At 37.5% G+C, this 26,986-nt stretch overlaps 2 protein-coding genes across 3 annotated transcripts in view; one reads left to right on the plus strand and one right to left on the minus strand.

Moving 5' to 3' along the window:
* Nucleotides 1–6,380, minus strand: part of LOC135732562 (chemerin-like receptor 1) — an 11,452-nt gene extending 5,072 nt beyond the window's left edge. For both annotated transcript variants that reach the window (XM_065250742.2, XM_065250741.2), the window contains exon 1: nt 6,257–6,380. The gene's annotated coding sequence lies outside the window, so the exon portion shown is untranslated. The remainder of the gene's footprint in view (nt 1–6,256) is intronic.
* ficd (FIC domain protein adenylyltransferase) overlaps nt 6,283–26,986 on the plus strand; it is a 46,549-nt gene continuing 25,845 nt past the window's right edge. Inside the window, exon 1 of the mRNA XM_073814722.1 lies at nt 6,283–6,393. The gene's annotated coding sequence lies outside the window, so the exon portion shown is untranslated. The remainder of the gene's footprint in view (nt 6,394–26,986) is intronic.

The raw sequence follows: 26,986 nt of genomic DNA on the forward strand, positions 1-26,986 counted from the left end.
GTCAAGGCTTATAGGAGGTCCGGGACCCCACCAGCCCCCCCCCCATCAATTCCAACACGTTCTCTACTAAACTAAATTTTAATACAGCTGAATGCCTAAAAAAGGTTTTTATTTGTATAGTACCTGCTTCTACTGTTAGACAACAAAACAAGTATGAAATACTGATTGAACGTGACCAAATATAAGTACTTGTATACACATTGTAAACCACCAACCAGCAATCTAACTTCAGCTGAACTATTAAAGTCCGTCTGTGTAAAAAACTGTGAAACTGAGCTATGTTGATGTTTCCAAATTTCAAAAAAAAGGAGCACACACAGGGGCGTCGTTAGGCCATTTTTACCCGCCCCAAATTCTTTTCAGCCCTCCTAAAAAATGTTGCTATGTTATCTCCATAAACTGGAATTCATGATCGTTTCAGTCTCCTTTAAATTTCATTTGAAAACGGCAGAAAGGGCAGACTTCAGCTCTTTCCCCTCACCAACGGACTTGTGTCCAAATTTAGATGCACTACTTTCCCTCCCTCAAAAAAATGTATTTGCTGTTTTTGACGTGTTTATTTCAATGTGCTGCAGCAAAGCACACTGATAAAAACAAATATGAAGAAAATATTAACGTACCTTGCGAATTTTACATAATGATTTCATCGCAGGCTGAAATTCGAGGGTGCATATGTAGTATTTGTCTTTCTGTGGACTGAATAAAGTCTAGATTGGGCCTTTTTTTCATTGTACTGTTTTACAACGAAACCCCACGCCATGTTTTTATTCTTGAAGTAATCTTTTTACTTTGTTGATGAGATTAACTGTGTTGGACTGCTGCCTTGAACTTGAAAACGCATTATGTGCGCCACTGCGCTTCCTACCCAACAATAACACGAGTGCACAGATAAATTAGTTCATCTTCACGTCTTTTAAGTTTATGGAAAAATAGACATTAACATGTCTCAAAATAGATGGCTTAGTGAGTATCATAGTAAACAATTGATTATCTTAAACATTTTACTGCATTCGGTCTTATAGGCCTTCATGTTGAAGTCTCTGTCATTAAAGGGGACAGAGAATGAAAAACCATTTTTACCTTGTCTTTGTTGAATAATGGTAGTCTACCCGCATTCACAAACATACAAAAAGTGCTAGACATGCTAAACATCTCAGTCTCATAGAAATTCCTCTTTTAGAAATGTCAGCCAGAAAACAGCCCAATCTGAAAAACTGATGCTTATGACATCACAGGCATCTCCCTGCCCCTCCACTTTAAAATAATTGGCTACATTTTTTGAGTGGCAGCAAAGTCAGCCAATTATTATCGAGATTGCAAGTTAAGCCAGTAGGGGGAGCCAAATAGGTGCAAAACCACTTGTTTAAAATCCCCCACCCTAATAGAGCTATCTGGGAGAGGTTTTTAGGAAGCTTCTAAGGCATTTCAGACCCAAACAAAAACATTTTTGTCTACATGACACATCACAGAACAAGGCTAAATACTCCGTTCAATCATTCTATGTCACCTTTAAGGTTAATTAAATAAGAGAACAAGTAGAGCAAATCTGTCTAACTATAACTTTGTAACAAAGATAAATCCAAATTTATTTTAAAAAGGCTCAATAGGCTACTTTTTTGCCAAAAGTGTTGTTTATGGAGTCAAATTTTTCAAAAGATAAGGTGACCAGACGTCCCCGTTTTCCGGGGACGGCCCGTTTTTTGGTGTTCTGTCCCCGACTGGAGCTGTCCCCGGAAATGTCCCCGTTTTACAGCACGTCCAAAGCAACCAGCAAATACACTGAAAAACCCAATCATTATAACATTTGTAGTACCAGACCAGAGCAATCATGTAATGATTATTTTCACCAGCAGAGGGGGCCGCGAGCTACTCATTACTTGCACACGCCACTGATTTAGCGAAGAAGAATTCACGAAAAAGCGTCATTATCATCAATTAAGTTATCAATCATAAGATATGAAAACAGTTAGGGCCCTATCTTGCACCTAGCGCAATTGACTTTGTCAGTGACGCATGTATCATTCGTATTTTGCACCGGCGCACAGCGGGTTTTCCCTCCACAGAAGCACGTCGGCAAACTAGGGAATGAACTTGCGCTCCCTGGGCGGTTCAGCGCAAAAACAGGAGGCGTGTTGCGGCGCAAACCATGCCTGATGCTATTTTGCGGTTTCAAAAAACAATTGCGCCACTGACCAGAAAAAAAAAGTTTAAAGTCAGTGGCGCGTTGCGCGTTATTCATTATATGCTATTTTAAGGGCGCATGCTTGACCATAATGTATAGCGTCCACAACGTGCATACACTGAGCATCTAATCTACACAGATGCAACAGTTATTTTTGCAAATCATAAATTGTTACACTTAAAAATATTAATACACGAGATAAGGGGAATCATAATGGTGAGCATTGTGGTGATAGTTTTTATTTATTGTGTGGCTGCGTTAAAAAATTCTCATGCAAATAACGATTAAAATATTTTCATAAGTTTGTTGTGTGGCTGTATTACGTTTATTTTATGTAAATAATAATTAAAATGTTTTCATAAGAAACCTTAATGTATATGAACTTGATTTGTAAGAGTACTTTGGGGTTGGACCTTGCTTGCGTTTCTTGGGTCCGATTTCAAAGCCCCCAAACCCTTTCAGCGGTGAGGGTGGACGCAGCGCTGTCCTTTGCTGGCGTCAGGTGCTGTGTAGAGGCAGATCCACCTCCAGTTACACGGCATGCCCGATTTATGCTGGCAAGCTTGGGATTTACAAGAACGTCGGTCTCCTCGGCTGTGAACCGCTCCTGGCGTGCGCCTGGTAAATCCGTCATAATAATAGCAACCCGCCATGAAACTTGCGCCCTTGCGTTTAAAGGGAGTGTTGGATAACGTTCTGATTGGTTTATTTGACGTTACGCCCAAACCACACCTATGAATAATGAACCTACTTCAGACAAACCCCTTATTGATTTGCGCCCGGCGCAAGAGTTATTTCTCCCGCCGGGAAAATAGCAACAGCGCCCAAGATCCGCCCACAAACTCACTTGCGCGTTGCGCTTCGCACTTGCGTTTCAGATCGTTAAAATAGGGCCCTTAAAGTTATCGGCGGTTAAGGTACTTACTACTTATGTTAAATTAAAGTAATAAACCAATGAAGTGAACTGATCACAGTATGGTACTGAGCATTTGTTTTGTATAGGCTAAATATGTTTACTTTTGCATTATTCCTTCTGTTCTTCACGTTTACAAAGCTATAAAATCAGCTGAAGTAGTACATTAGAAGTCATTTTTGATGAGGTATTTCTGTGCATTATATAAAAAAATGGGAAAAAATTGATTTAGGCTACAGAAATTGCTTAATTGAATTAGAAACACCGGAAAAAAATTACTTTTGTATTTTTGTCTTGTTTTAAGTACAAATATCAAAAAAATCTTAAATCAAGATGCATTTTGTCAGGCATAAACACACGGAGAGATCCCAGTGCAGATTAACAGAAAAAGTTTATTGAAATAATATAAATAACAGTCAATGGCATGTCTGGGCGCAAGGCCACTCCAAGGCAGACGGCAAAATGGAGAGAGCGTTAGTGGTGCTGACGGGAGAGCCGTGGAGAGCGTCCGCCGCTGCAGATGAAAAGGCAGTCTTAAAGGCGAATAACAGTCCTTGGAGCCGCCAGCAAACACAAAGGCTTGAAGTAATCCAGGGCAGCAGAGAGCACAGATAATCGGGGCAAAACAGATTAACAGACAGGAACAGCAAGAGTTACACGACAGGACAAGACTTGAAACTAGCTGGGCTAGAAAATGGCGAGAACATTCACAAGTGAACAAAGACTAAGGTGTACGACACAAACGCGTACAGAGACAAACGGACTTGCAAAGACACACTTAACACACAGGGATTAAATACACAGACCAGAAGAGGGGATAACAAGCAACAGGTGAGGAAGACAAGAGGAGGCAATCACACTGAGCAGGAACACCTGTGAGGGAAGCACACGTGAACCTGTGAAACAAACACTAACACAAGACAACCATAACACTAACAAGACAAATCATAAATATATATATAAATATAAATATACACATGAAAACAGTACACTAGACTAAACAAGACATAAAACAAAGACTAGAGAATACAAGGGAGCAGGGAAGAAGTCACAAGACACTGGAAAAACGTGGTTTAATATAACAATACCAAAACCACGTTCTCCCACACAAAACATTGTACTGTTAGAACCCTGCCATACAAAACTAGATATAATTACCAACAAGATTAAGGCAGAGCCTTATTTTCTTAGGTCATTTTGCCTATCAAGAAAATGTGTTAGACATTTTCTTGATAGGCAAAATGACCTAAGAAAATAAGTCTAGTTTTTTTAGTCTAATTTTTAAGTCTAATTTGTGCTTAAAACAAGCAAAAAAAAAGATTTTTTGCATGTTTTAAGCACAAATTCACATAAATGTATTTCTTTTTTTGTCTTAAAACTAGATTTTTCTTATCAAGAAAATGCATCTTGATTTAAGAATGTTTAGATATCTGTACTGAAAACAAGACAAAAATACTATTAAGTAAGAAGTAAGTAAGTCATTTTTTGCAGTGAACCCACAACAATAAAAAGAAGAAAACTTTCAAAAAATGTGTCCCCATATTTTAATTTATAGATAACAACAATTAAAAAAAAAAAAGATTTAAATGATATTTTGAGCATTTAAGTATAAAATGTCCCCGGTTTTCACTTTAAAAATCTGGTCACCTTACAAAAGATGCAGTTAACATTAAATATTTTGTTTCATTAACAGACAGTAAATCAGATGTGAGCAAAAGAAATGTTTAAAATTCAGCCTTACATTATGTTTACATGCACTAGCCTTTAGGAATATTTATCTAATAGGGGGTCATATGAAGTAATCAGCAGTCATGAGATTCATTCATGCTTTCTGCAGATCATTTTCTTTCATGGACTATACCCTGTAAAGTAGCCTTGGTCACCCTGGCAACCCCATTAATTTTTAGCTCTGCCACTCTTTCTATGAAGACCTTACCCTGAATAAAATATATAAATATATATTATTTATTTATTCTATTATACTCTCATGAGAGGGCTGAGCCCCCCTAAAATGAAAACCATAGACTCGCCCCTGAGCAAACAATACCCAGATAAATGATCGGAAACGCGGTTTCGTAGTTAAGCAGCTCATTCACGCGACAGCTCCACAGTGTGATCTGAATGTGCTGCTGCTGGACAGAGACAAGGATACGAAAGCACATGCCTTAAAAATAACTCGACATTTAATATATACGACGAGATTAATGCACATCACAAGTTCAGAACGCGTAACGTAGACGAATGAAACGCATACGTCACCGTGCAATATCTACTCAAGCAGATGAAAGTGTTCGCAACGCCCCTGAAATTTGGTTTGCATTACCTGTTTTGCATGGACAACATGGACAATCAATCATATATGTTAAATATATTATAGCGTTAGGTAACGGAGTTCTCAGCATGCAGAGGTAAAGTAGCTACACAAACAAACACCTAAAGATGAAGTTTTATTGCATTTAGCTTTACAGCCCACACACACGGGTATCAGAATGTGTCCTAACTCCCCCAAAACAAACATGACCGTGCCATGCAGCTTTTCCCTCATGGCGCTCTCAAACACCGAGTGTGTTTGATGAGGGTTACATTTGTCGTGCTTTAATATATATATTCTTTAAATGCAGCGTTACTTTTAACACAGCTTTGGGTCAAAAAAGGAAAAAATAAGAAATGTTTATATTTGACCCAACAATGCGTTATAACAACAGCATTAAACTGCTGAAGTGAAAGTAAAATCCGAGCACCTACAGACGGGATAGGCGGTGACCCATATTTAATCGATTTATATTTTTTTCCTAATTTAGCCGATAATGCAATTTTTGGTTGAAAAGTTGGTGCAACCTGAACAATAACAATATCTTAACCATCCAACGTCAAAACAGAATTTTTTTAATATATAAATGCATAAACATTGTGATTAAATATCTCTTCTTTAGCATCTCTCTAACAACGATACAAAAAAAATGCAAGATAAAAATATATATGAAAAACATTGCATGCTGTAGCCATGCCACAAAACATCCTGTGCATAAATCATTGCGCACGCACTCTTACATCTGCAAGAACAATCTTGTTGATATATATTAATTATCTTGCTAGTAAATTTATCCGAATTCAAAATACATTTTTCTTTACTTTCTGCAGATCTTCTTAAAATGACTTACTTTTGGCAGTGAAACAAAGGAATCAAGGAAATCAGTCCAGTGGGCGTCCAGCAGAAAGAACTGTGCTGTGTTTAAGGGAGACCTGTAGGACTGAGACACAAAATGCACTGCAAGACGATGTTCTGTCTACTGTTACTGTAAGTAGTTCTACATCCTTTTCTGTGGGTGTGGTTTCAGGGGAAAAATGATTCAGTTTTTTGCATAGCAGTATCAAATTAATGATTTGTTTTGATCATACTGTAAAGTTTAGAGATGCTTAAAAAACATGCTTGTGCTGTTTCATTCAATAACTGAACTGCATTTATATTTATGAGGAACTGATGACAGCAATCTTATTGTGATACATGTTTCCACATGTTGTTGACCTTAAAATCAATATATGCTGAACAATAGCTAGTAGTATATAAAAAAATTGTTATCTCATCTGGTTACATTCCAGAAGACCTACCTTATTCAAAGGTGAAAGTGTTTAAAGAACAGAACAGTTGTCAGTCATCTCATCCCTAAATTTCCTGAAAGTCAATTCCCTAACGTTTCTGAAAGTCATGTGAAGTGCAGTTTAAACTTTTCTCAGATCATCATGAACAAAATATACAATGAGTAAGAGTGCAAGGCGGATGTCCAGTGGCAGATAATTCCCAAGGGAGTGGACGACAACTGAATTAACCCTATCACTCTTTGTTTTTAAACATGGGAATAATTAAAAGAGCCCTGTCAGAGAATCTTAACGGTGGGGTTCAACCAGGGCGGGATTGGGACTCAATTTAAACCCTGGAGTTTCATGCCTTAGACCGACCCACTTTAGTTCATTACTTACTAAAATAATATAATTTAATCCTCAGTAGCCCACATGCATGTCTGCAATAGTGCACTGTTTTCTGCAGCCTTGCATGCATTTTTCAAATATGTCATTTCCAATTCAATGCAAATACAGTAGCCTAAACAATTATGACTTTTACCATAATCGTGATTAGTGCAGCCCTACCATAAAGTACCATAAAACTTATTCAAAAACAAGTGTTCGTGTTTCAATGGTGGGTCTTGAGATTACCTGTTGGGTTGAAAAAGTTTGTTAACCGGTATATGTTAATACGGGCAAACGTCACGTGACCAGACTGGAAAACTGGGTCGATCGTTTCCAGTTGCCGGTATGTGCTATAGTAGCTTGTTATTGTTATTTGAGTATTATTATTTGTGTTATGTTTTTTTTTAATTCTAAGATCTGAGTGTATGTGAGAAGAAAATTCCTTTGTCAAAAGCTATAAAGTATAAAAAAGTTAGTATATTTTACTTAAGTTTAAGATGTTAATGATTATAGCCACTGGACATCGGTTATTTTTGTCTTTGATCGCTCCTAAAGACTTCATGTATAAAAACAGCACCATGTCAGAACAGAAACGGAAGCGATCTGCTATGTTTAACAGGAATGCGGAAGTAATTTGTGCATATACCCTATAAGCCTATGCAGGGAAACAGATGCAGATTAAAAGATAAATCTTTTTTTAGTACTTTGATCATATTGCCAAATAACTTAAAGTACAACATTTTACTTGAGAAAACATCATATTCATATTAAACTTACTTTTTTCCAATAAACGTGATAAAAATAAATGATTTAAATGAAAATGATTTTTGCATCAAATAGATTTTTTTTTTAGTCAGTGATAGATGTTGAATAATGACTATTCATAGACAATTCCTTGTTACATCTATGACAGATACGATTTGTAGATCCTTTTTATTTTAGAGGCCTTTGTATCAAGTTGCATTCAAGTTTATTTTAAATCTAGACGCGCGGCAAGTGCAATCAAATTTAGACGCGTCTGAAAACAACTCGTGTTCACAGGCGAGCACTTTTTCATGCGTTTAGATGTAATGAACCCTAATGCAAGAATTCTTCCAATGAGTGGTCAGGACACAATCAATTTGGGCATAAAGTCCCGGGGACAGCTCCCATCCGCAAATTACTCGAGTGGGGCTGGATACGTGCTGGCAGCCTACGGACAACATCGGCCCTCATGGCCAAAAAATAACAAACCGGCCTACCGGGAATTCTCATGGTTTTCCCTATGACCAATCTGGGCCTGTGTTCAATGGTATTTTATGCATTCTGACTTATTAACACAGTTTAAGGGAGTTAGGAGGTTTCCTCATGCTAAACAAATGCAAAGTGTCAAAAGTATTTCTGTGCCAAATGCACTTTGCTAGGGTTCGTACAATTTCTGATTTTTTTTTGGATTACGGGTCCAGCTGAAGTTTCAGGGTTAAGCTATATGTATCAATTCTTTTTATGGGCACTTCCCTCGGAAAAGCACGCCCACATGTCAATCAGCGGGAGAGCGCGAACCAAGGACGCTAAGTTACAGGCTTTATGCGACTCACTTCATGCGATAGCTTTGTTTTATATCAAGACTCAACAATGGCATGAACTGAGAAGTGTGTTTTTGGATGTAAGGAGAAGAAAGCCAGCATTATGGAAACAATGGATATAGTTTGCTTATCCAGGATAGCAGCTGAGTTTTGCGTGTGTGTTTGTTTAATGCTGGATTTCATTGTCCCAACAGGGTCATGAGGTGCATTGCGTGTTATGTTGGAAATAGGCGCCGCCGTGTTATGTTGGAATTAGGCGCCGTGTTATGTTGGAAATAGGCGCGTGTTATGTTGGAAATAGGCGCCGTGTTATGTTGGAAATAGGCGCGTAAGTGCATATTATATAAACAACACGAACATGTAGTGAATCATAAGTTATCTAGTCAGTGTTGTTTAAAATATTGATGTATACAAGACCGACATTATCATAGTTCCTCCCGCTTTGGACTCAGCCTATAAGTTAACTCCTGTTAGCATTGCATAGTGACCGAATTTTTTAAACATGTTATGGAGCGTTACATTTCCGGCTGACGACAGAGGTATTCAGGCCAATCACAACGTACAGATTAGCTGGCCAATCAGGGACAGATTGCGCTCAAGAGCAGAAATTCAACCATTACCAGGTTGCTACTGTTTGGACGCTTTTACTTGCACTCTGTGCTTTTAGCTTTTGCTTTTTCGCTATTATCTGTTGATTTAACTACCAGCAATTCAGCACAGTGCTCAGTCTAAACAACTGGGCACTCGCACTAAAACTACAAATTCCTGGAACTATATTGATATTTGGAATATTCAACAACTTGGGAGGAGTTTGTCATAGCGGTCTACCAGTCTGCTACTGCCGGCAGTTGAGATTCCTAAAACAGGACGACACAGCTGCCCACACTTGAACAGAAGAAAAATGCATTCGTTTGGATCTCAATCCACCTGCTGCTCAAACTGATAAAGACTTCTACAAAAGATTGCAGTTCTCAAAACAAGTTACTTGTGGTGCTGCCGACCCTGACAGAACATACAGCAAAGATTCATCGTGGTCTCTCTACATAAAGCTGTGAGTCCTGTGAATCTAATGCTTTTAAACAGGTCATAGTGAGGTCAGAGAAACCTAAAGTAATTGAGGACACAAACCGATGGCATAAACATGGAGACCCAAAGGTGCTCAAGACATTAGCCTATCACGAGTGTCACAAATTTCTGCATTAGCATCATCTACCCCAGATATGGGTACAACTCGAGTAGCCAATATTGGTATTTCACCTCTTGTGCGCCTGAAAATAGATTTGAAGCACTAATGAGTGTGGGTGAAGAATCTCCAAATATAAATGGACACAGATCACGTCAGCCAGTAGCTAAAGCCCGGGATACCCTGCACGATTTTTGGCTGTCCCATACCAAAGATTGTCATCGTGAAATAATCGTCGCGATTTCTTGGGATGTTGGCTTTTCATTGGTGATCCTATGTCGTACAGTGAGAGAAGTTTCAAAGACGGCCGTTTCCCGGTCTTGCATCCAAAGATAGCCTGCGATAGTTTTCGTACAGAGTCAGAAATTCAGCATGATCAACGCACAGTGTGTTTGCTGCTATGACCTGTGTACTGGTTTTTGTTTAACATTTGCACCGGCTTGTGACGTTGCGCTAACGTGTTCTACATGCTTGTCGTATCCAAGTTTAAATGATCCATGTTGCACAGTGTGATAAGGTAAAGATCTTATAGGAGTGCAAAAATCCTGCAGTGTATTCCACACTGTAAAAAAATTATGTAGAAATAACAGTATTACTGGCAACTAGCTGCCACTAACTTACTGTAGATTTGACATTTATGGTATTTACTGGCTACAGTTTGTTCAAAGTTAAATGAACATGAAACATTTTCAGTCTTTATCTTCTACAGTAAGTTACTGGCAACCAGCTGTATAATTTCAGCAAATGTTTTACAGTGCAGGCTTAACAGACGCTCAATATCATTCAGGCAGCGGCACTCCTCTCCTTTCCCAGCCAGAGGAACAAATATGTTTTTTTCAGCTACTAAATTAAAATACATTGCTTTACAAAAAGGACTGAATTACATTCACAATTTCAATATCTTCTGGAGTCAAAGGTAGTTTTTTTAAACACAGATGATCTCTGCCCAAACAAACTAGGTGCTTGTTTGCTTAAAGACAATATCTTTTTCTTCCTTCATCATTCATCAGCTGAGTGTGCCAGTCCACTCCTGAACGGCCTAAATGACCACAGGATTTCACACCAGCAACTGGATGGACATTCAGATGACAAGGATAAACCTCCGCCGCCACAACAACTATTGTTCACAGACACAGCTCAGGCTGAGCTCTGCCAACAGACCTCGCTACAGCCGGAATGTGAATCAACACCCAATGACATTTTTGTAGAACCATGAAACACAAAATAACATTTGTCAGCCTCCAGGAACACCAGAATCCCAGCTGATGTCGTCACACTCTCTCTCCCTCCTTTATATATTAAAACAGTTGCATTTGAAAACGTATCTGTTTGCTTGTGCGTTTCATGTTTTGTGATTTGTTTTCTTGATTGTTTCATCTTGATTATTTGATTATCTTTAACTATTGTTGATGTACATATGTGATCGTGTACAGCACTTTGGTCAACCAATGTTGTTTTAAATTTGCTTTATAAATTAAATAAACTTGAAACCTTGACTCTATGGGTCTAAAGCAAGAGTGGGGAACCCTGGGTCCTGGAGGGTCACTGTCCTGCAGAGTTTAGTTCCAACCCTCATCTTATTGTTGAGTAATCCAACTATGGCAATGTCATCAGCGTATTTGTATTTGTAAGTAGTGATGGGTGATGGGCTATTGCAATCGTTGGTGTACAGGGTGTAAAGGAAAGGGCTGAGAACACAGCCCTGTGGGGCACCAGTGTTGGGGATGATGGTTGAAGATGTTGTTGAGCCAATTCTAACAGTTTTCTGAGTTTGCTGTCTGTTGCTGAGGAAGTTATGGATCCAGTGAATGAGGGGGGGGGGGTGTTGAGGTGATGTCATTTCTTGATGAGCTGGTGACGTTGGATTGTATTGAAAGCGGAACTGAAGTCAATGAAGAGAACTGAGGCAAAGTTTCCAGTGGCTTAGGACCGAAATACATTACAGATATGCAAATTGAATATAAACCTAACAGATTACTCATCAGTAGGATCAGGTCAGTTGGAAATACCAAAGGTTCAGTTCAAACAAGGTGCGTCTGCATTTAGCTATTATGCCACCTGGAATCAGCTTCCAGAAGAGATCAGATGTTCTTCAACAGTAGACACTTTTAAATCTATATTAAAAACACAACTCTAGTGATTTTTATTTCTGTTTTATTCTTTTTTTTTTTACAAATTTTAAACTGTTTTTATTAAAATCACATTTATTTTCTTGTAATTGTTATTTTAAATTCTCTTTTTTTATGGTGATTTTATTGTGTCTCTTATTTTTACATTATATATTATTTTCTCATTTCTATGTACAGAACTTTGAATGACCTCTGAAACGTGCTATACAAATAAACTTGACTTGCCTAATTGCCTTCCTTGCCTAGTAGCCGTGCTGGCTTAAAAAGAGATTTATCAGGCATTACTGAGATAATGCCATCGAGTCATTTCTTAAGACATTTCCATTCAGAAGCACATTTATATTACAGCTCTGTGTCTATAACACAGACCAGCTAAAAAAGTATTTAAAAAGTAAAACGGGGCAAAAAACAGCCGGCTGCATCCCTTACAAAAGTTAAAAATGGTTTTACTTCACTAAAAACCAAAAACCACTGTTGCCTCAAAATTGATGATTTTGCTAACTTTACAGAAACCATGGTTAAACCAGTCATTACTGTCCCTTTTATTTCTTTGAACACAAAATTAACACAATATGTTAAATAGCGTATCACAAAAAATGAACACATCCAGAGTGTACCTGCATAATCTCATAGGATTATATCTAATAAGATTATACAGCAGGCAACCAGGCTTGATCATCATTTTTTTTTTTTTTTTTGCAAACTTTGGTACAAACAAAACTTAGAATGATTTGATTCATCATCTTTATTTTTTCTAAAATTAAAACACATCTGTTTTCTCTTATATATTTTTTCTCATTGCTGTAAAGCACTTTGAATGACCTCTGAAATGTGCTATACGAATAAACTTGCCTTGCCTTGCCCACGTAAATACAGTAGCTGTGCAGGCTTAAAAAGTGCTTTAAATGGCATTACTGCGATAATGCCATCAAGACATTTCCAGTCATGAAGCAAATATAAATGAAAATTTTTAAATACTGACGTAATGTCTTCATGATTCATGAATGGTGTCACATGCTGCTGTGACTTTATATTGTTGAGGCCGTGATGTTGGCTCACTCAAAAAAATAAAAAGTTGGATTTACTTAAAAAAAACTTCGTCAAGTGGGTTCCACATAGCTTTGTTAAGTAATGTCTACAAATAAAATGTAAGTTGTATTTACTAAAAAAGTTTGTGTAAAATTGACAATTTAAATGTTGCATGGACTAAAGAAATCCTAGTAAAGTCACTATTATGAAACATTTAATTGATTAAAACAAAATTAAAAAGAATGATTTAATAACTCCATTACAACGAATCAATCAATCAGAGTGCAGCTGCTCAATACAACCTTTATTTAATTACAGTTTATCAAACATATCACAATCATATTTAAAATGCAATGTAACATATCAAACCGTTTGTTGGTTTGTTTTGTTCTAAAATATATCAGAACAAGTTAATTAACTTATACTTGGCCACTTATTACTCAGGTACCTATCTAATCGTGCTACACTTTTGCAAGAGGGTACAACAATTCTGCCAGAACAACAATTTACCCATAATACACTGCAGCATCATCAGCTAATGAGATGCAAGTCTTTATTGGTTTTATTAATCTGTTACATTTACGCAACAATGTTATATTGGCTGAACAAATAATTTTGAAGTAAAGCTGACAAGACACAGTCTTTTGTTGAAATTACTAAGTTAAATTAATCATATGCCGTTACTTGTGATGTTAAGTAAAGGGAACAAGAAATTATTTAGTAAATTGACTCCAACCAAGTTCATTTTTTTGAGTGCTGATTCAGGGATTAATTACAAATAAGCACATTCATATATTTTACACAATTTGGCACCATTTTGATTGTTTCTGATGTTAATGAAATAGACAAACGTGATGCTATTTTGAAAATTAAGATGATGAATCACATTCTAATTTTTCTCTCAGGCTGTTTATAAAGAAAAAGCCAAAGTTTGTTGAACGAACGAACGAACGAACGAACGAACGAACGATAGATAGATAGATGAAGTGATGTGTGATGGCTGTGTTATTCATGTCTGAAAGGTTGGGTGTGGGGAGAATAATAATCCCGGAGGCCATATGTGTGATTTTAGTGAGTTTGTTTATGCAGGTGGCAGTTAAGCATTGTGTAGAAACAGGTTGAGCAGTACAGTAGGCTGGGTTGAATGATGCTTTTGTAAAGTAGGAGCAGGCAGAGGCGTCATGCCCATTCAAACTGAGGGGGCACGTGCCCCCTTGGTTTTTTTAGCCAAATGGATTTTGCATGCAACCTGAAAATCAAACAAGCGTCCATCAATCGGTAACTTCTTTTAATCTGCTTAATATGCACAATATTATTAATTATGTGCTGCATCCTTGTCACTTTTCAGAGATTTTTGCCGTTATGAACGTTACTTTCTGGCGGCAGGTTTCATGTTGCTGGCTGCTGCATTTGACTATCTGAGGAATTAAAACGTGCAAGAAACGGTCACAACATTTTCAAACCCCAGTACAGTAATGTGCAGTTAACCTCCTCTGTGTAGAAAATGTATGGTTTAAAATGTGACCGTCTCGACGTTATATTAGTAAAAATTTCTAGATTCATCTTCTTGGCACAACGCCAAAGTTTGCCAGAGTTCACTTGGGCGCGGGGATCACACATGCTCACATATGAGGTAAAATTTAATGCAAAAATTTGTTCCTCCAATCATTTTATCTAAACATATTTTTTAAAACCATTATTGAACATTAAAATCAATCACGTTGCTATAGCTTATGTCATTTTCGTTGTTTATATATTTTATGGATTTAAAATGACATTAATTTTATAAAGCAGTTGTTGTGCAAAATGCATTAATGACACAATTAAACAAGTCATTAAACAAAACTTAAAATAAATAAAACATGTCGTTTCTGTTTTAAATATGATACCAATATCATGTCATTATTCCGATTGAATAGTATTTGATATGAAAGTGAGTCAACACTTTTATTTTGGAGTTTTTTGCATGAAGGGAGGGGCGCTCATATTGTAAGAAAAGTAATTGTCATGGAAAAGACTGAAAGCTCTATAATATAATTTGTTTGATGTATGTGTATGCACAAATTTGTGTGGACTGTGCACACTCTGACTGCACCCTTAAAAAAAATTGGTGCATGACGCCCCTGGGAGCATGAGATGAGGGGCAACAGAGAGGGCTTTCATTTTGCCTATTAACTGTAATCTTTGTTGTGCATGTTTCTGAATGGCAGTGACATGTTCTTTGAAGTTGACTTTTTCTATAATAATGAGTCCAAATTATTTAAGCTGCTGACCATGGGTGCGTTTCCCAAAAGCATCGTTAGCCAACTACTGTTGTAAGTTCAAGGTCAAGGATTTGGTGTTTCACAAAAACCATAGTTCAAACGAACATTCATTCTGCATTGCAAACTTGTGTGGTTTGAATGACAGCATTTCATCTGTTGTTAGAAGCATAGGTCCTTGTTATTATAATATGTAGACTTACGTTGATCATGCTTTTGAACAAAATAAGCAAAAAACATGTAGTACATTTTATATCCATCATTCTAAATATATATATATATATATATATATATATATATAATTTTTTTTTTTTTTAAATAGGGATGCACCGATACTGGTATCAGGTATCAGCCTCGATACCACATTTTCTAAAGTACTCGTTAAAAGTCCCCCGATACATGGAATCGATACCACGGTCTGAGAAATGTACTCGTACTCGTATTCCAAAAAAGTGGTATGGTGCATCCCTAATTTTAAATGTTCGTCTTTCTATAAGTTCTGCATTTGAAAACTGTGCATGTGCGCAGCCCTACGAGCTTTAAGACCCTGGGGAATCCCTGGGAGGAGTGACATAAGAGGGATCTTGCGCATGAATTAAATATCTTTAAAATAAACAACAGATAACAAAATCACGATAACAAAATCTAAAAAAGTCTTCCGATGCAATATATGTAATTTACATTAAATCGATTTGCACAGATTAATTAGTACTTCACCTCCCACGTGACATCATCAACTATGTTGTTAAACCAACATGGTTCAAACGACAAATGTGCGGCAAAGTAACTATGCTTTCGGGAAACAGTCGTGAGAAGGTAGTAGTTAGTTTCTCCAACTATGAATCATATTTTGTTGGTTCAGCAGCAAGTAACGTCGTTGTTTGGGAAACGCACCCCAGTTCGATTGGTTGGCCTTGGATGTGGATATGGTTCAATCCAGGTGGTGATTTGGATGTGTACATGACCATCGCCTTTGTTTATTTGGAGGTAATTGTTCTGACACCAGTGTGAGAACTGTAAAATTGAGTCCTGATATGATGTGATGGAGTTGTTATTGTTGAGTAATCCAGCTTTGCAATGTCACTAGCATATTTGTAGTAAGAAATGACGGGTGATGGGCTATTGCAATTGTTGGTGTACAGGGTGTAAAGGAAGGGGCTGAGAACAAAGCCCTGTGGGGCACCAGTGTTGGCGATGATGGTTGAAGATGATGTTGAGCCAATGCTAACAGTTTAGTGTCTGTTGCTGAGGAAGTTATGGATCCAGTGAATGAGAGCTGAGGGAATGTTGAGGTGATGTAATTTCTTGATGACCTGGTGAAGTTGGATTGTATTGAAAGCAGAACTGAAGTCAATGAAGAGAACTGAGGCAAAGTTTTCTGTGTTGTTTGACAGTTGGCAGGATGAGGTGGAGAATTCATTTTTCCAATCATTTCATAATTATGGGAGTAAATGCAATTGGTCGATAGTTGTTTGGCTCAGAGGGGTGGGGTTTCTTTTGGATTGGGTGCAATTGTTGAGGTTTTCAAGAGGGTGGGTACTGTGGCTGTTCTATATGATTCCCAAAAGATGGTGTGGAAAATGGGAGACAGCTCCGTGGCACAGAGCTTGAGCACCCTTGCTGGAATGCCATCTGGCCCTGTTGCCTTGCCAGGTTTGCACCCGGCCAGCTGATGTTGGATGGCATCCCAGCAAGGGGGCTAAAGCTCTGTCCCCAATTTTCCACACCATCTTTTGAAAATCATATAGAACATCCACAGTACTCACCCTCTGGAAAACCTCAACCATCAAAAAAACATTTTTTTTTAAAGAGTATAGGGTTTTTCTAAACAGGGTTTTTTTTTTATTCCTATCTATGGTCTATATACTAACATTTTTGCTGCTTTGCACACTTAAGACAAACATTTTACTATGAACGCCTTTATGTATACCATAACTATACATTCACACCGTCGCTGGCAAGGCGTCAAGGTAGACGGAAGTCATTCATTTTCAATGTGAATTCTAAGGACTTAAGACTAAATTTGAAGAGTTTCGTTGCAGAACGAGATAACTCCGTTTTTAACATTTTTGTCAAAACATGTTTATTATTATGTTATCATGTTATTATTTTGTTTTGTGGTGCTACTTCGCTGTATTTTTTAAGTTATGAAGGTTTAAATCAAAACAAACCAACTGCAGTTGAATTGATATTAATTGGAATGCACAACCAAAAAACAAGATTTCTGAAAAATAAAATAACGGAGTTATCTCGTTTTGCAACAAAACTCTTCATTTGCATTTTGAGAAGCTTGATAAATACGGGCTCTGGTAAATGGAAGAGGAGTGAGGAGACAAGTAAGATAGGGCTTGATCATCACAAAGCTTGAAAACATCCAACAAATTTCAATGAAGAGATGCTAAAATTGGTAAAACATTGTCATATTTCTGTGTCCCGTTCAATTGCCTTGTTGTTGCAGTTTTCCATCTGCCTACGTGTTGTGGATGAGTGAGGTTGAGGGAAACCCAAATACAATGAGTTACTGTAAAGTAGTTTTTGTGGCCGAATTATAAAGACATTGATTTCTTACCATATGATTTTCTGGAAGTTATGTAAGCCACTGACTTCCAGAAACTGGAGTGAATAAAATGAACTTTCCAGTTCATATGTAATAACTGTATATACTAGTATGGGTGTGAGTGTGCGTGTGGAGTAATAATTCAAACATGATGGAGCAAAGCCCTGAAGATCATTGCTGCTTTTTGCCATTTTCTCCCAGATGATTTCTACATATAAGTGATAAATATGCTGTCTCCCTGCAGGGCTTCTGAGAAAAGAGAGTCTGTACAGCAAATTTCAATGCTCTTACTTGTTGAGCATGTTTCTGTTAGAAGATTTTAATCTCTTTATATCATTACTTGTCCTTCTCGTGTCACTTTTTTCAGATCAAATTTATTTATATAGTTGCTTTTTTATATTGTGCATCCTTACACTATAAAAATGTCTGTAGAAATTACAATATTACTGGGTATTACTGGCAACTAGCTGCCAGTAACTTTCTGTAGATTTTACATTTATGTTATTTACTGGCAACAGTTTGTTTAAAGTTAAGTGAACATGAAACATTTTCAGTCTTTATCTTCTACAGTAAGTTACTGGCAACCAGCGTCATAATTACAGCTATTTTTTTACAGTGTAGGTTTACATAAAACAAATAAAACATAGTGGAAATATGTAATAACTGTACATACTGATAAAAGTAAAATATAAAAAAAAACGTTCTGATTGTAGTAGGACAATAAAGGCAGTATTTACATAATACAAATCCTAAACTAAGCTTATCTCAGCTGTCTTGTGGTTTGCAAGCCTACAGGGAGACAGTGATCAAAAAACCAAAAACTCTTTGTTGTTTTTATGAGAAAAAATATTGTGAGAAAACCGGGAGGGCTAGTTTTCCTCTGACATGTTACTAGGGGTGTAACAGATCACAAAACTCATAGTTTGTATCACATTACAGTTTTTGAGTCATATTTTTGATAATTTTTCGTATCAGCAAAAAAAGGGGTGGAAAAATGTAATAACAAATAAAGAAATTACAAACAATTATTAAAAAGAACAAAGTTGCATATTATGTAAGGTCTCAAAGTTGCATTAGGTACAGTAATCACATCAAATAACACTGTCTTTATTGTATATGTTAAATATTATTATTATTTTTAAGAGCTACAGAAGTCCTTTTCTCTTTGTCTTGGGTTGTTTAATTAACATCAATGACACAGACATAAGTAGGTTAATTCAGGTTTCTGTCTCTTTAAAGATAAGAGCAGACTGGTTTTTCTGCCTCTAATGATCTTTACATACACTTAGACATTATATTCATAGACATAAACAAATGTGTCCTGTCAAGAACGGAGAGATTTTATGTTCAATTGCTTTTTGAAACGCGTCTCTCCGTGTGCACTATTAAGTGCACTTAAATGCGCACGTGCTTGCGTACACAGATGGAGGGCGAATTCCAAACAGCGCAACATAAAAGTCGCTCCACATAAAAACGGTACGTTGTTTTTCACTGCTTTTTTCGCCAAATGTAGCCTATTTTAATTGACTACAGTATGAGACACAGTAGCTTAAAGGCGTTCTAGCGAATCTGCGAGACGTTAGTTTTTGTTGACGTTTGAATTGTTTTCAAACAGACGGAGCGTAGCTAACTCCTCCCCCTCCCTTCCGTGCTTTCATAAACGCGTCCAACCCCCACCCCCAAATCCTTCTTGTCGTTTATTGGTTAGAATACTTTGTTATGGTTTCTGTTTGTAGGTTTGGCCACTATGTTGTTATTGCCGTTTGTGAAGTCTGGGCTGTCTACAGAGATCGCGTTTTTTTACAGTTTGATCAGCGGACAGGCAGCAAGCAGATAGTGAGGAGATGTTTGCTGTATGTAACTAAAAATGTTTTATGGTCTAAAACGTGTCATTTCGCTTAGAGCACCTTTAACTCTCTCAAAATTTTGCACATCGGTAGTTCTGATCTTTGAAGGGCATAGGGGATGCTCACGGTCTGACTGGAGCTGGACGGGACATATTCAATCGTATGCGTCTGCTCACTTTAGCGCCTTAACATGTGCAGGCCTTTGAAACACGTGCAAATGATAAACTTTCCCTTTAAAAATGTGCGTATTGATAGCATGCGAGCCGAACTGTGGGTCGTGATCTGTACGGATCACGGATCAACTGCGATCCGTCACACCTCTGTTACAGCTGCAATCTGTAAATTGTGTCTTTAAAAGAGTAAACTTACGATTGTGATTTGTAATTATTATAATTATTTGTTTTAAAACATTCACGTCTAAATTTGTGTGTTTTAAGTGGAGACTGCAGAAGTAAAAAATAATAATAAAATGACGTTTTAATAATAATAAAATGATTTATAGTTTTAGAATGTGATAAAACTGCCAAGGCCGGTTTTATGATAATTGATGTCTCTTTGTTATCTACCTTGAAACAGTTGAAAAACTGTTGCCTTGTAATAACAGATTAAATCTGAGATTGTGTAAGAGAGAGATAGCATTTGACCTTAATAATGAGTGTATGGTTGGAAAACCTGTTTAAAAATAACAGGTGTTCAACTTCATGCAGCACTGGTTAGAAATATTGTTTAATTATGTGTTTGTATTATTATGAATAGTTTATAGACAGTCCATAGACAGCATACTGATTTATTGCATCTGCGTGTGGTTTGCCAGCTACACAGTGTGCTCATTGTCACCACCAGTCAGAAAATTATTGGCTCAGATTTTCCAGGACTCCACAGTTCCCACTCTACAATGATTTCCAGAACATATACGATCGCTCATACCATTATAATATCATAAATAAAATTCCCTGTTAGGACAAGATTTACTAACAGCTTGAGCCAGCGCAAACCATCATTTTGGCGTTAAATAATGATGTCGGGATTTACTAACGACCCACGATTCACGCGTTTACATGCATACTTTTCTCCTGCTGATCAGATCACAGATCGGAGTACACCCCCCCACCCTTTAATACGATCCAAATTTGCATCTGATCGCCCTCAGTCGCATTGATTAAGGTGTTTACATGTAGACTTTTCAATGCGTTTCATTCATCAAAACGATTACAAACCGATTATTTGGTTGCATGTAAACGTACCTAGTGTATCATTAGCCCTGAAAAGGTGTGGTCTAGGTTTTTTTTGCGACTGACCTTATTGCATATGCATTTCTAGGAGTTTCCTTTTCAGACAAGTTTTGGAATAATTTGGAATAATAAATGATTTACGCAACATGATTTCCTAATGATTGCGCGTGTGTTATGACTGGTATTTGCGCAATTATTTAGCGCCGAAAAAAGCATGTCTTAAAATACTTTGCACTTAAAACGGTTGAAATTATTGCAAAAAAGAGGCATCACAGAGACCAGAGAACCCGTGATACAGTGCAGAGGATCGTTTTAACATGTAACGGTTTATTTGGAGGAACAAAATATTGTCAGAAATATTTGTTTGCCAAGTCATGTTATTTTTTATTTGCTGAAGTAAATAAAATAGGAGTCACTAGATGTCGTCACGTAATACCAGGTGTTTCAAAACTTGGAAACCTTCACTTTTCAGTGTCCACTGGCTTTGTTAGCTGTGATGTCCGTGGTGTGAAGAAGTTTGTTTTAATCCAAATATAAAGGAATTAAGTATAATCTACATGAATATGTGTATCAGTTAATTTACCATTATATATTCAATGCAATCATGTGTGGAAAAAGTTAGGCAGACATTGGGAGGTCTATTGCATAGCTTTAATGACAAAGGTCACTGAGGGTCTTAATATGAAGATTAGCCTCGAGTTAATGGGGCATGAGAAAGAGACACTCGGTCTGAGAAACGATGACCTATGGTGACTCTTACAAAAGTCATGTTTTCTTTGCCTGAACACGAAACTATTGTATTACAATAAAAAAAGCCATGGCTCAGAGAGAGAGTCAGGTTGATCTTGCAGGTCCACATTTTGGTCCTGAGATGATTTACCAGGACGGACTAGTCTATCAAGTCTATCTCTTGAAATCAAAACCTAAGACTGAAGACTGTTTCATTCAAGGAAAAGGGAAACCACAACAGGTGCTGAACTCAAGCGCTTCACACGTTTACTCATCAGCTCTGCTTATTTGTGACTTTGCAATCACTTTGCAATGGTCAGTTGGTATGTGCGTGCCCTGAGAAGAGCGCAGATCAGAATCCTAATACAGGAGCAGGGGCTAGTTTGACAGACCATGCACGAAATAGCAGTACGTGTCTAATGATGGAATTGGCGATCGTGGGAATAAAAAAAAATGAGAAGCTGCAAATGAAAGGTGCATGAAGGCAGTGTTTCTGACGCCAGTGAGCAGGCCTTACTAGAAGATGCTTTTATTTCGATGTTGACGTGGTGGAGGATCAGAGTGTATTTAACACCAACACCAACATTAAAAAGGAAAACTAAGAAAAAAAGTGCTAGTAAAAAAGCTACTGGAATAGTTGTTGGTGAAGGAAGGAAGGTGGATTCAGAGTTGAGCAATGTTGAAGAGCTCAGTTTCACACAGGCGATCTGTACGCAGCGCTTATACTTAGGAAAAAAAGTAAAAGTTCCTTCAGACAATGAAAGGCGTAAATGTAGAGGATTATTTTCCAGATCATGGGTTGTTTATAAATTCAACCAGGGCTTTAGTGAAAGAGGCAGGAAGTCTTTAAGACTGCCAGCGATGTTATCGCTGTGTGTCGCCCGTCTCTTTCAATGAGGCGTTTCTAAATCTGCTTGTCATAAACAAATGAATACCATTCACGGCAGTAACCGACGAGAGAAGGATGACGTGAACTCCACTGCTTCGTTCTCATTGGTAGTCGCTCCCGAAATTTGCTCAACATTTGCATAAAGTTAAACTTTTCTTAAATTTCTCGCGTCGCTGGACATGCCCATACGGTCGCCAACGGTCAATTTCGCTCGTGCCGCCGGAAGTCGCCCGGTTTCCATTGAAATGAATGAGATTGTGTCGCTCTGCTACTGCTGGTCGCTGGCTGTCTGAATGGGGCGTCAGGCTGAAGAAAATTGTATAGAAGTTAAAACTAAATTAATTTGAATCAGTCTAATATGTTTTCTTATTTATTGAAGTGTTTGTTGCTGGTGTGCTCATATTACTTTTTTATGAGTAGAATAAGGGCCAATCCCATTTCTCTGTCTTACCCCTTACCCTTACCCCTACCCCTTAGTTTTGCACGTTCACGTGAGAGTAAGGGCTATCCCAATTCTCGTTTTGATCAAGGGGTAGGGCTAAGGGTAAGTGGTAGATACCCCTTAAAACCAAGAATTTTCATGAGCTTACTTGAAACCAAGGGGTACCCAGAATACATTGTGCAACCGGCAACAATGGCGGCCAGATCCAGAGAGTCTCATTAATGTAGTATTTTCGGCTTCATAATTGATTTAAAAATTACTAACGTCTTATTTTGTGCTCTACACAGTCCTGTACATATATATTTGAATTATGTTCTTAATTTAAATGTTTTTAAATTTCGCTAGTTTGCTACGCTAACGTTACGTTGCTGATTTGCACAACATTCCCGTATTTCTCTAACTAGCCATGAATGGACTCCATGCTTGTCTACAGTTTTAATTAAATTCCATTAGCAGAGAATTTCGTTTGATATCAGTGCATAACACTACTTGCTTTGGAGACATCGGTACGTGCTTTACACACTTGTCGCGTCTGGTGACGTTGCAGCCAGCTAACGACGATGTATGATGACATAACCGTAACCAAGTGGTGTCTCATTTCATAGGGGTATGTTTTCACCCCTAGCGCTTAACACTTGGTTTCGAGGGACAAGGGCTAGGGGTAAGACGAAGTGGTAGGGGAAGGGGTAAGACAGAGAAATGGGATTGGGCCTAAGAGTGGGCACACATAATTTAAATGGTACAAGAGACAGTAAGAAAAGAGCAATGCTTTATGATCTGATTAAAAAAAGAAAAGTATGTAATGCTGGTCCAGGATACTCACAGTGATGTTCTTAATGAGAATGACTGGTTAATGGAATGGGATGGGTTAGCTACTTTAAGCCACAAAAATTAGCTTTACTTTTTAAGAAAAACTTTAAACCAGTATCTTATGAGATAGAACATGTTACTGAAAGACATTTAATGAAAGCAAAGTTTAAAAAAATATTTTTAGTTTTTATAAATGTGTATGCTCCTGTTGTTGGTCCTGAAAGAGTTGTTCTTTTTAATAAATAAAGTAATATTCTGTCAAACTGTAAAGTTGAAGAGTTAAAGGACAAGTTCGGTATTTAGACTTAAAGCCCTGTTTTCAGATTGTTTATGGTGAAATAGAATGGTTTTGACTGAAATTTCGACATTTTCGGCTGCCCTGAGAATTTTCGCGTGTTTATGTTTCAGCTCAGACCTCTACAATGGGTTTAATGGTGCACTGGAACAATCCTTCCTAAAATGCATTAAACTTTCGTTTACAAAGACGTGAAACTCACCGAGTGGTCAGGGGTGTTCACTGGTATGCTCACACAAAAATCAAAAAAGCTAAAAGGAAGAATGTAGATAACCTGTTAGACATTAGAGCACAGGGAGCTTTGATTTGTTCATGTTTTCAGAGTGCGGTAGAAATGGATGGTCCATCTAAATTCTTTTTTGGTTTGGAAAAAAGAATGCTCAAAGCAGATTTATACACTCTTAATACTCATTAGATGGCATAGAAATGATAAAGCCTAAAGCAATTAAAAGAGCTGTTCGTTTTTATTCTGAGCTTTACACGAGTGAACATACAGAGGCAGATGAGCTGGCCAGCTCCTTTTATATGGGTTTGCCTATTGCCTGTGAGACCAATTCTTGGCTTGAGAGACCACTTTCAGCATCTGTGCTGCATGTTGCTCTGCAGAGCATGGATTACGGTAAGGCTCGTGGAATTGATTTAGTTTTAGAAAATATTTTGGTCAGTTCTGGGGAGGACCTACTGTCTGTGCTCAACAGGCCCGGATTGGCCATAGGGAGGACCGGGAGAAGGTTAGGCTCTAATTGTGTAACACTGCACTAAACAACATCTCTTATGTTAACCAGCTGTAGGCATCGCTGCTGTGTTGTGGTTTTCCTTTTCCTCAAATGAAAGGAATGATTGTTGGTGAGATAAAGCTGAGGAGATCTTGCAAGATCTGCTAAAGTCTTACTGTACTATTACTGGTATATACAGGGTTTCCCGCAGAAAATGTGTTAGTTAAGGTGGTAGGGTTGGGGGGGCGCTGCCAGGAAACTGGCCCTTTATTACTTAAGTAAATAAAGGTCAAAGTAATTTTTTCTAGCTGGATATGAACAGGATTCCCTCATTGAACCAATTTACAGTATTATCTATACTGTAGGCTTATGGATATGTTCATATTAAAGGAGCGGTGAATCAAATACTCAATTTTAACTTGATACTTTGTTATATAAGAGGTCATCATAGTTAAATGAACATCCTGCAAGTTTCAGAACTGAAAACGTCCGTGCTACTGAAATATAACCAAGCCAGTTTTACAACCAAGTGTGGAATTCGGAGAAATGTGACGTCAACACACGTGTGTCTCAACAATCAGTAAACATGTCTTTAAAGATTGCCAAATGTAACCAAAATGACTTTTAAATACATTTTTTTCTGATAGACTTTTATTTTGACGCGGTGATCTGGTAACCATGGAAACGAAGTCTTGGGTTGTGGAAGAACCGCGTGGGAACAACACAGAAGCTGAATACTTTAATTCGGAGGCTCGGAAAATAACATTAGGAATGCGTGGATAAAGGTTGTTTTTGAAGAGTTCCAGCTCGCGTGGGGAGTGTTTGATTACCTTGTGTACTCTGCGGATTCACTTGTAAAGATGTCGATGCTGGATTTGCAGAGAGACTGTGATTAAAAGCACCACTAATATTGGATCTGACGAAAATGACACAGCAAGTAAGACATTTTACTTTATTTAAGTTACTGCGTTTCACTATTGCTTTGTTAGAAGAGATCGCTTGATATGTCCTGTTGTAACATCCGTGTCTAAACATGTATGTTTGACTGTTTTAATTTACTAAAAACATTAAACGATTAATAAAAGTACAACACTTAACAATACGATTGTAATTTAACGGTAGAAATATGCAAAGGTAGTGATAAGGAAGGACTTATCAGCCGCAATTTAGATTGTGATGCCCGCTTACTGTCTTGTATACGGTAATTTAGGCAAGTTGCGTTTGAACGGTCAAACACTCAACAAAGCTTTTTTATCATATAACTGTGGTATGTAACGTTACGTGTATCTAAGAGCAACCACACAAGCACAATAGAAATATACAAAGTTATTGATAAGAGCTTATCAGCCGCAGTTTATAATCTGATGCGCGCTTACTGTGTTGTTTACGGTACTTTAGTCACGTCGAGTTTAAAGTTTTGTTTCTACTTTACTATACGTATTGTCATTTATGTGTATCATCTTTAGCACCCAGAATCTTTTGTGGCTCAAACATATATGGGTTTAGATGCTATTTTTACACATTAATGTTTTTAAATCATTTCCCCACATGTAATGACAGGGAATGAAGCCGTCCAATCATAGCAGTGGGTGTTTACGTCCAGGGCCCGGTTGCATAAAGCACCTTAAGTGTAATTTTCCCTTAAGTTCACCCTTATGTTTCCCTTAAAATTAAGGGTGTTGCAGAAAAACCCTTAAGTTTTTTCTGTTGCGTCTCCATGGCAACAATAGTATTTTATAACAACAAACCGGGGTCGCTGACATGAAACAATTAACGATTACCCTTACCTAAGAGAAGCATTCAAGGGATAATATGCAAAACTCTTTAATTATTATCTTACAGTAGTTAAGGGGAATTTACCCCTTAAGTGTCATACTTAAGGGAAAAACTTAAGGTGCTTTATGCAACCGGGCCCAGGTCTTCAATGCGGCCCGCCCCTTCAAACGAAGCTTTTCTCCAGAGAGCCACTAATCCATGTTACAAAATAGCCTATTACTTATTGTTTTTGATGTTTTTGAATATAAAAACCACGCAAACATCATAAGTAGACCTCAGACAACAGTATAAAACAATAAAATCGACAAATTCATCGCCCCTTTAAGTAATACCTTATATATGCCTTACATACACAAATCAGCCACTACTAAAAGTTAAACAAACTAATTGCCAAGAAGACAGAACACATCCTTTGTTTAAAAAATTGTAGAATTATTTACCATAAATTTACATAACAGTATTCAT

The sequence above is a fragment of the Paramisgurnus dabryanus genome, chromosome 5 (genome assembly GCF_030506205.2).
Source record: "Paramisgurnus dabryanus chromosome 5, PD_genome_1.1, whole genome shotgun sequence".
NCBI lineage: Eukaryota > Metazoa > Chordata > Actinopteri > Cypriniformes > Cobitidae > Paramisgurnus > Paramisgurnus dabryanus.